Genomic DNA, 12,297 nt, shown 5'->3' on the forward strand with positions numbered 1-12,297 from the left:
GTACTATTTTAAAACACACATATTTTAGTGTGAGTTAATATCCCTCCTCATATTGCAAAATGACAATACTAATTAAATGCATATTTGCAAACATACAATACCTCAGTGCCTCCCCGTTCCAAATGTACACCCTTTGCAATTTTGGAAGTGTCTTATTGAATATCTGCAATTACAATGTATGACCATACATATATATATTTTTTTTATTTTTAACTTAAGTATTTTATGGGCATTAGATCACAAAAGTTAATGTAGCCATCGTAGATCAGCGGAATATAACGACTGAATTATTCGGGTTAGGAGAAATGTCTTTTGTTGATAAAGCAATGATTATAGAGTTTTATCGAAAGCTAAATAACAAAGACATGAAACCTTATTTTCTTCTTCATTATTCTGTAAGTTGTGTTTTTATATTTTGTATATAGATTGCATATTTAGTTCATAAATTAGGTTTTGGAAAGCGACACTTGTCCGCAGGATTTCAGTTTGTTTACAAATTTGTTTGAACATTTGAATTGACTTTAGAACTTATATCTAAGTTGAATTTAGTTAATTTATTGTATTACACACATACACGGAACTCGTGACAGAAGTACATGTTTGTTGCTTAGCAACATGGGTATATTCTTTATTTTAATATTTTGTAAAAGGAGTAAATACTGTTTAAGCATTATGCAAGGTTATTTTACATACCAATTTAAATAAATTGTATTTGGTATTAGATTTTATGCGATTAAATATTAAGATAGTATGACAAAGATTTTATTAATTTTAAAAGTTTATTGTTTCCATAGCAACAAATAATTATGCAAAACATTTGAAATTAAGAATCCATTTAAGTTGAAATGATTTGGTTTATTTAACATATTGTATTATGCATTAACCTGTACGTAAAGTTTTGTAAAGCTGTTTCACTTGATAAATAGAGTTTGGGCAAGTTTTATTTAATTGATTAAAATTTGCATAGAGTTATGTCCCTTAATTTAGTTCTAAATTTATTATCAAGTGAGACTCAAGTTGCTATTTTATTGTGTAAAATCTGTTGCACTTTGATTACTGATTCCTAATAATAAACATCTATATTTACTAGAACTTTCTCTTGTTTTACACCAGGCGCTTAAAGTCATCAGACGCAGCAGAAAAGTCAGTACGACAAATAGAAGACGTCTGGTCCCATGCACTAGAAGACCTGGAAAATTCGGACTCAACAGCAAATACCACTCCATTTACGGACCACGTCACAACATACTGGATTGAAAGCAACATGCACTATGGAACCATTACCAAACCGAAGGATCAATGACAACAAACCACCTCGAAGGATGGCACAGCAGCTTGAAAATGGTGATCTAAGTACCACACCCAAACATGTCTAGCTTAAAAAAGAGCAGGCAGCAAACAAAGTGACCATCATTCAGTACCTAGCCAGGGGAGTGCGACCAAAAAATAGAAGAAAATACACACAACTCAATCAACGCCTACATAAGAACTCAAAGATTATCTTCAGAATTGCGAAGTTAGTATTTGTCAGTATGCTAACACGTTGCCTCTTATTTGTTACACTTGGACTAAATTTGTTGCAATTATATGATGTTTTGTGATGTTTATGTTATGTATAATATGTGCTTTATTGTTGTATTTCTGTGTTATGTGTGCTATATAGTTGTACTTATTTATTATGTGTGCTTTATTGTTGTAACTTCTGCATTGTGTGTCCTCTATAGTATCTGCTATTCATGTCATATGTGTGCTTTAATGAATTAAGCTATCTATTACGTGGGCTTACTTGTATTAAGCTGTTTATTATGTGTTCTTAATTGTAACTCTTTAGTACACATTTATGAAGAATTGAGTAGTGCTTGATATGTGATATTTTTTGACTCAATATTATATTCTATGTTTGATGATACTTCAATTGCACCTATTCTGTGCAAAATAAAATATGTAAATATACATGATTTTTTATTTAATTTTTATTTCATATTTTATAATGTACACTAATTATTTACCTGTAACTACTGCTACACACTATAAAAACAAATTAATCACTATCAAAACAATTCCCGATTGTCCCACATTAAAGCTTCCCAATTGTCCCACAAAATTTCATTACTTTTTTATCTGTTATTTCAAGAAGTGGGACAATCGGGAAGACACCCCTTTACCAGGTAGTGTCAGTATAATACACATTGTATTTACACAGTACTAGCGGGAAATGTTTGCTAGACTGAAGCAAGGATTTGTATAGTAAGACAAATTTTTGACTGAAGTAAAAGGTGAGAATACAAACATGCATTTTTATTACACTATCAGTTATAAATGTTTGTTCAACATATCCGTCGGAAAAAAAAATCATAAAAATATTCTATTGTATGATTTACTTTTATTACAATAATCATATCAGAAATCCATAAAATATAAATCGCACATTTTGATTTAAAAAGTTGCACGGCTGATCACTTTACTCATTTGATTATTAGTTGGTTAATAGATACGCAAAATAGTCGTCGATGCGCTTTAAATCGCGTTATTAGATGATTAACGAACAAGACTTAACATGAGATTAAATCCACTCCCGGCATGCAATTAGACTTGAACTACGTCACAGAAGTCAGGAAGTTCGAATAAATACAATTAATGATTCCTAATTTTCTTCTTTATTAGTGTTCATATCCAGATAAAACTTGGTGAATATGTTTTTTATGGTATTATGAACATAATAAAATGATAAGTAAAAAATCGCGAATTTTCCCTTTAAACTTGATTTATGGTATATTACGCAATATCTATATTAAAAACATAACGTTCTGATGGGAATTCCACACTCGAAGTGTCGGATTTCGCCTTGTTTTATTATAAAATGCGATAGTCGTTCCGAAATGAAACTATTTCCATCAGCGGGGATGTTACCTGTAAACACTTAAACAATCGGAATTCGGTGATGATTTCAAGTTTTTTTTCCGGCAATTTAACCGTAGTAAACTGTATGAAACTTTAATATTGAACTTACTTTTAAAACAACAAACAAACGAGTGTTTATGTAATTAAGCACATGCGTAGTTTTCTCAAGTTGAACTTATTAATATATGTAATAACATTGTAAGCATGACGACAAGTTTACATTTCAAATACGACGCTAATCAATATAGTTTCTGAAACCCTTTTCCTTGCATGAACTGCAATAACATAAAAACAATCTTTTTCATTGGATTAAAGGTTAAATCAGAGAAAAACTATTTATGTTACTGGTTCAATCGAAAAAAAGATGCTTTAAGGGGGCATTAGCTACGAGATATAAAAAAAAATGAAATATTTTTTTTTTGTTCAATCATTAATGAAAGTGAATTAGTGAAATAATAATTCGCTTTTAACAGCCAGTTTGGTTCATTTTTGTCAAGTAAAGCAAAGAAACATCGCTAATGAATTATTCACTTGCAAGTGAATATTTCGACCGCATTGAATCCGTATTCATGTGAACTTTAATTGCTCCCTATAGCTAGAGATGGGTTACGATCTAGAAAAACTCATTCTTATACAGGTAAACACGATTATTAACACATATCTTTTTAAAATATAATATGAAATCAAACAGACCCAGAAAAATCCAATTGCACGAGTTCACAATCTATTTATATCTATGTTTATGTTTATATCGGGTTATATGACTATTGGCAGTCTTCGGAGGTCACCTCGATGGTTAATTAGATGGCGTCTAAACTAAAATACACACGAAATGCTGATATAAACTATCGAGTCTTTGCATCGTAAATTGTTTATTTTAGACTTTTTATAATTTGGATATGCGTTTTAGTATGTTATATGTCGAATATAAGAATTTGAGTCAAATCGGTGAACATGAATTTGACAGCTAATGCCCCTTTAAAACCAGTATCAAGTAGAAGTTGTGTATAAATATTGTTAACAAACGTGAAGAATCGGTTATCAATCTAATCACGTCCTGATTAATAGCCTCAACGGTACCATTTTACTGCACGAGATGCACATTTTGACAAACAATACTCTTAGATCGGTACCTTGTCTGGCTATGGCTGATTATTTCTTATCATTGAAAATTGTATTTTATTCATTTTACAGAAAAGAATATCTGGTTGCATTACTTTCAAATTCTAATATAAATGAATTCTTTATATTTATTAATACGTTAAATAAACTAAATCATATAACGATAATTTTGAAGCATTTAGCTCCATAAGTAAAAATCATTCAAATATCTTTCGACGTTTTAAATTCGAAACTGTTTAAACACTAATCTTACACGCGAGTTTTTATGTAATTTGCAACTATAAAAAAAGTACTGACCTCTATTAACTGTAAGTACGACATGCAACAAGTTAAACAGCAAAATCACCATAACGATGTCCTATCATCTGGCTCAGCACATACTGAAAAAGGTTCACAAATAATTAAAAAAATTATGCTATCACATATAAAATTGCATCTTTCAATAAACGACCCTAGATAATACAACCTAGTATTTTATAACGTATCAAAAAAATTACACGCATAATAAAGTTGTGGACATGCTATTTTATTCCCATTCCGGATTTAGGTACTTTTTTCATTTTCCCACCACTTTTGTATCAGCAACTTTGAAACTTCTCAGAATGTGATTGCACACTCATTGATATTTTGCAGCTCCAACTATAAAATAAATATATTTTTTGATGTATTTCATTTCATATTTCAATAATTACGTTCCATGTCTGTTTCATAAGAATCCGTACTTTTGATTGGCTGAAAGCAATCGCAATTTATTCCAATATCAAATTGTCTTCCTGAATAACATTCAACATTCTTGACAGCACGTGCTCCTCATGTCAACTTCACAACAATGCATAGGAAAACAAACTGAGAATTTACTATTACTCATAATTTCATGGTTGTAGAACAAATAAAATGCTCCGCTAGGCGCAGCTGGATACGACCACAGAGGTCGAACCCTGAATAGTTGGGGCATGAATAGCACTACATTCAAGCTTGATACAGCTCTGAATTTGGATTGTGATTAAATATTTGACACATCATAGGTTTCTGTCACAGAACGAATGTGGTCAAAGAACTGAAAAATTTGAAATTGTATTTTACCTATTATGGTCCAATATCCAAAATCTAAATACACGGTTAGATTCAGCATATCCAAGTACACCAATAATTTAATTCATTTATTTATTAATGAACCATATTATCTTAGTAAACCAAGAATTTAATTTATCTATTTGTGAATGGAAAATATTAGCTAAGTTTTTAAAGGTGTTTGCTTCATAAAAAAAATATATATAACATTCTGAAAATCAATTTATACAGAATGACAAACAAACCTACCACGAAGTTCTTCAAAAAATTTTACCAAAAAATGAAGAAAAAAAAAAACAATTTGAAAATATCATTCATCATTAATACAGTGTCTTTAAAAAATCTATAAAACTTGCCTCTTTTCAAAATATCTAATAATGAACAGTAAATTTCAAACTATATTTAAACATAATTTCTAAAATTAGAATATGATGCTATATCTATTTTTAACTTTGACCCAATTTAAAATTTCTAACAATAATTGTGCAATACAGCTCTAAATTTAAATTCTGATCAAATACTTGATATAGCATAGTTTCTCACAAAGAATGAATGTGGTCTAAGTACTTAAATAATTTTAAATTGGACATTTACCAATTATGGTCTAATATCCAAATTCCAAATACATGGTAAGAATCAGCGTATCAAAGAACCCCAAGAATTAAATTTTTGTTAAGATCAAACTAAGTTTAATTTTGGATACTTTGGACCTTAATGTGGACCAGTTTGAAAATGGGCCCTATATCAAAAATCTAAAACACTGTTAGATTTGGCATATAAAAAAAATATCAATAATTCAATTTTTGATGAAATGAAACAAAGTTTAATTTTGGACCAAATTGAATACTGTACCCAAATCAAAAATCTAAATACGTGCTTAGATTCACCATATCAAGGAACCCCAAGGATTCATTTTCTTTTAAATTAATCAAAGTTTAATTTTGGACCCTTTCAACCTTAATGTAGACCAATTTGAAGATAGGCCCCAAACTTAAATATCTAAATACACGGTTAGATTCAGCATATCAAAGAACACCAATAATTCAATTTTTGATGAAATCAAAGAAAGTTTAATTTTGGACCCTTTTGACCTTAATATGGATTAATTCAAAAACAGGGCCCTAAAATCCAAATTCTAAATACCCGGTTATATTCATCATATAAAAGAACACCAACAATTCAAGACTTTTAATTAAACTCCATTTGAAATTGGTCAAGAAATAAGCAATTTATACAAAGTATTACAAAAGTATTGTTTTTTGTCCCTTTTTCCTAAACCGGTCCGTTAGGGTCATAACCCCCAAAATCAATCCCAACCTTCCTTTTATGGTATAACACCTTGTGGGTCATTCAAATATTTTCCATAGACTTATACTCAAGTTATTGTCCAGAAACCAGAAAATCCTAGTTTATTGGCCCCTCTTCGGCCTTAATTCTAAACGGTTTGGGGAATGACCTCAAAAATCAATCCCAACTTTCCTTTTGAAGTATGGAACCTCTCGGTAAAATTTCATAGAAATCTATACTCTTATACACAAATTGTTGCCCTGAAACAAGAAAAATTTACTAAAAATTGAAAAAAAAAACCATTTTGAAAATATCATTCATCATTAATACAGTGTCTTTAAAAAATCTATAAAACTTGCCTCTTTTCAAAATATCTAATAATGAACAGTAAATTTCAAACTATATTTAAACATAATTTCTAAAATTAGAATATGATGCTATATCAGCATATCAAAGAACACAAAGAATTAAATTTTTTGTTAAGATCAAACTAATTTTAATTTTGGATACTTTGGACCTTAATTTGGACCAGTTTGAAAATGGGCCCTATATCAAAAATCTAAAACACTGTTAGATTTGGCATATAAAAAAAATACAAATTATTCAATTTTTGATGAAATGAAACAAAGTTTAATTTTGGACCCCAATTTGGACCAAATTGAATACTGTACCCAAAATCAAAAATCTAAATACATGCTTAGATTCACCATATCAAGGAACCCCAAGAATTCATTTTCTTTTAAATTAATCAAAGTTTAATTTTGGACCCTTTCAACCTTAATGTAGACCAATTTGAAGATAGGCCCCAAACTTAAATATCTAAATACACGGTTAGATTCAGCATATCAAAGAACACCAATAATTTAATTTTTGATGAAATCAAAGAAAGTTTAATTTTAGACCCTTTTGACCTTAATATGGATCAATTCAAAAACAGGGCCAAAAATCCAAATTATAAATACCCGGTTATATTCATCATATTAAAGAACACCAAAAATTCAAGACTTTTAATTAAACTTCATTTGAAATTGGTCAAGAAATAAGCAATTTATACAAAGTATTACACAAGTATTGTTTTTTGTCCCTTTTTCCTAAACCGGTCCGTTAGGGTCATAACCCCCAAAATCAATCCCAACCTTCCTTTTATGGTATAACACCTTGTGGGTCATTCAAATATTTTCCATAGACTTATACTCAAGTTATTGTCCAGAAACCAGAAAATCCTAGTTTATTGGCCCCTCTTCGGCCTTAATTCTAAACGGTTTGGGGAATGACCTCAAAAATCAATCCCAACTTTCCTTTTGAAGTATGGAACCTTGCGGTAAAATTTCATAGAAATCTATACTCTTATACACAAATTGTTGCCCTGAAACAAGAAAAATTTACTAAAAATTGAAAAAAAAACCATTTTGAAAATATCATTCATCATTAATACAGTGTCTTTAAAAAATCTATAAAACTTGCCTCTTTTCAAAATATCTAATAATGAACAGTAAATTTCAAACTATATTTAAACATAATTTCTAAAATTAGAATATGATGCTATATCAGCATATCAAAGAACACAAAGAATTAAATTTTTTGTTAAGATCAAACTAAGTTTAATTTTGGATACTTTGGACCTTAATTTGGACCAGTTTGAAAATGGGCCCTATATCAAAAATCTAAAACACTGTTAGATTTGGCATATAAAAAAAATACAAATTATTCAATTTTTGATGAAATGAAACAAAGTTTAATTTTGGACCCCAATTTGGACCAAATTGAATACTGTACCCAAAATCAAAAATCTAAATACATGCTTAGATTCACCATATCAAGGAACCCCAAGAATTCATTTTCTTTTAAATTAATCAAAGTTTAATTTTGGACCCTTTCAACCTTAATGTAGACCAATTTGAAGATAGGCCCCAAACTTAAATATCTAAATGCACGGTTAGATTCAGCATATCAAAGAACACCAATAATTTAATTTTTGATGAAATCAAAGAAAGTTTAATTTTAGACCCTTTTGACCTTAATATGGATCAATTCAAAAACAGGGCCAAAAATCCAAATTATAAATACCCGGTTATATTCATCATATTAAAGAACACCAAAAATTCAAGACTTTTAATTAAACTTCATTTGAAATTGGTCAAGAAATAAGCAATTTATACAAAGTATTACACAAGTATTGTTTTTTGTCCCTTTTTCCTGAACCGGTCCGTTAGGGTCATAACCCCCAAAATCAATCCCAACCTTCCTTTTATGGTATAACACCTTGTGGGTCATTCAAATATTTTCCATAGACTTATACTCAAGTTATTGTCCAGAAACCAGAAAGTCCTAGTTTATTGGCACCTTTTCGGCCCTAATTCCTAAACGGTTTGGGGAATGACCTCAAAAATTAATCCCAACTTTCCTTTTGAAGTATGGAACCTTGTGGTAAAATTTCATAGAAATCTATGCTCTTATACACAAATTATTGCCCTGAAACAAGAAAAATTTACTAAAAATTGAAAAAAAAACATTTTGAAAATATCATTCATCATTAATACAGTGTCTTTAAAAAATCTATAAAACTTGCCTCTTTTCAAAAATATCTAATAATGAACAGTAAATTTCAAACTATATTTAAACATAATTTCTAAAATTAGAATATGATGCTATATCTATTTTTAACTTTGACCCAACTTAAAATTTCTAACAATAATTGTGCAATACAGCTCTAAATTTAAATTCTGATCAAATACTTGATATAGCATAGTATCTCACAAAGAATGAATGTGGTCTAAGTACTTTTAAAAATAATTTTAAATTGGACATTTACCAATTATGGTCTAATATCCAAATTCTAAATACATGATAGGAATCAGCATATCAAAGAACCCCAAGAATTAAATTTTTGAAAAAATCCATCAAACTTTAATTTTGGACCCTTTGGACCTCAATGTGACCAATCTGATAACAGGACCCAAAATCCAAAATCTTAATACACACTTAAATTCAACATATCAACGAACATAATATATTCATTTTATCTTTGTTAAAATCAAACAAAGTTTAAATTTGGACCCCAATTTCAACCAACTTGAAAACTGTGCCCAAAATAAAAAAAAATTAATTATATGCTTAGATTCAGCATATCAAAGAACCACAAGAATTCAATTTATGTTAATATCAAACTAAGTTTAATTTTGGACCCTTTTGACCTTAATTTGGACCAATTCAAAAACAGGGCCCAAAATCCAAATTATAAATACCCGGTTATATTCATCATATTAAAGAACACCAAAAATTCAAGACTTTTAATAACTCCATTTGAAATTGGTCAAGAAATAAGCAATTTATACAGAGTATTACACAAGTATTGTTTTTTGTCCCTTTTTCCTAAACCGGTCCGTTAGGGTCATAACCCCCAAAATCAATCCCCACCTTCCTTTTATGGTATAACACCTTGTGGGTCATTCAAATATTTTCCATAGACTTATACTCAAGTTATTGTCCAGAAACCAGAAAATCCTAGTTTAGGCCACACCAATTTGATTTGTAGTTCTTCCGACAAAAGTTCCAAAAAATATGGGGCGAGCGAGCGAAATTTTTTTAATTGTATTTTTTTCTTGAAAATGAGTTTTTATGAGGCGAGTGCTCTACAAGTGAAGCGAGCGGTATAATTTTTTTTTTAAATTGTGCGATTTAGAATTTATGTACATGTTAAAACTGGGTTACTTCATAGAAACAGGAGAAGAAACATGCTCTAACGCATATAATTTGATGGATTGGTGAATGAACAATAACCAACTTTCTTGTCTCGCTGTGGTTTAATAATTTTGATCATTTTCGTCAAATAAGCTTCATGCATTATTTTTTTTATTAGTTGTTAGTGGCTTTGAACTAGCTGTCAGTGGCTGCGAGTACTCTCAGATCTGTACTTAGTGTCTTTTTGTTGTTGGGATATACAAGTACCCAGCCACGTCTACTCTGTGTTTTTGTTAGATGTATTTCTATTTGTATCCATCTAATGAGTTAAGCCTTTTCAACTGATTTTTATAGTTCGTTCTTATGTTGTACTGTTACACCACTGTCCCAGGTTAGGGGGAGGGTTGGGATTCTGCTAACATGTTTAACCCCGCCACATTCTGTATGTATGTGCCTGTCCAAAGTCAGGAGCCTGTAATTCAGTGGTTGTCGTTTGTTGATGTGTTACATATTTGTTTTTCGTTCATTTTTTTGTACATAAATTAGCCGTTGGTTTTCTCGTTTGAATTGTTTTACATTTGTCATTTCGGGGCCTTTTATAGCTGACTATGCGTTATGGGCTTTGCTCATTGTTGAAGGCGGTACGGTGACCTATAATTGTTAATTTCTGTGTCATTTGGTCTCTTGTGGAGAGTTGTCTCATTGGCAATCATACCACATCTTCTTTTTTATATTTGTCTGCGTGAATTTTCATTAAAATTCATACATGTGTATATATTAAGAAAGCATAGCAAATGCAGTCTCTTGTGGAGAGTTGTCTCATTGGCAATAATACCACATCTTCTTTTTTATATTTGTCTGCGTGAATTTTTATTAAAATTCATACATGTAAAATTGAGAATGGAAATGGGGAATGTGTCAAAGAGACAACAACCCGACCATAGAGCAGACAACAGCCGAAGGCCACCAATGGGTCTTCAATGCAGCGACAAACTCCCGCAACCGGAGGCGTCCTACAGCTGGCCCCTAAACAAATATGTATACTAGTTCAGTGATAATGGACGTCATACTAAACTCCAAATTATACACAAGAAACTAAAATAAAAAATGATACAAAATGTGTATATATTAAGGAAGCATAGCAAATGCAGTTTAACAAGAGGAATTATGTTAGTTAGGTAAATGACATATGTTGAATTAAATTTAAATATGTGTATGTATCCAAAAAAAAAATGGTCCTGAAAAATATTAAATATTTTTTGATATTGTTGTTTTCATTATATCTATATATGGTAATGATTGTTTATTGGCTGCTTGATGTCCACTTGGAACTATTTATCCATACTAAGGATCAACATAATGGGTGAAGTGAATATTTCAACAACATCATAAGTAAGATAGTTATATTGCTATGCATGTAGATCTCAATGTATTAAAATATTCCCTTAAATACCTGTCACCACATTCACATGCATTATTCTGACAGCAAAATACTCTTTCCTTTTGCTCCTAAAAGCTGCAATGCATTTTAAACTCTTTAGCTTAATTGACTAGAAGTGGTTGAACCAATTACACATCCCTAATTGTTATGAGCATGCCCATCACAATACCACCACTTTGGTCTCGAACGTTGGAACTCTTAAATTTTCCCTTACAAAAGAGTTCTGCTTGCATACCAATAGACTAACAAGGGGATATGAGGTTTCATCATAATAAGATAAATCTGTGATTTTTTCAAAATTCATGGAATTTAATATTAATTTCATCCAAGATAGATAGGTCTATAAAACAACCAACATTGTAGATAAATTTGTACAAAACAGCAGCCGGTGTTTCAAAATTCCACCTAGCAAATATAAACAATATAGACCCTCAACATAAACAGTCATTCTTTGTAAGAACAATATTTTATTGGAATAGACTACCAAACAATCTTGTGTTTGCCAAGACAATTGAGATCTTTAAAACTTCGGTTGCTCTCACGTCGTTGGACTAATTTTCCAGCTCTTCCGTTGCCATTGATGCCATATCCTGGCCCTGCAAAGTACTTATTCAGATTCAGGTCTATGTCTGTTGAAACAATGATCGGAGATGACAATGGTTCAAACGAACATTGATGTGATCGTGGTTATCTAAAGACAGATTTCTAATATTTGTCTCCTAGAACAGATCTTCAAAGATAAAACGAGATGCATTTCGGATAACTGTGTGTCCAGTAACTACTTGTCCAAGGCA

Source organism: Mytilus californianus, unplaced genomic scaffold, assembly GCF_021869535.1.
Source record: "Mytilus californianus isolate M0D057914Y unplaced genomic scaffold, xbMytCali1.0.p SCAF_6, whole genome shotgun sequence".
NCBI lineage: Eukaryota > Metazoa > Mollusca > Bivalvia > Mytilida > Mytilidae > Mytilus > Mytilus californianus.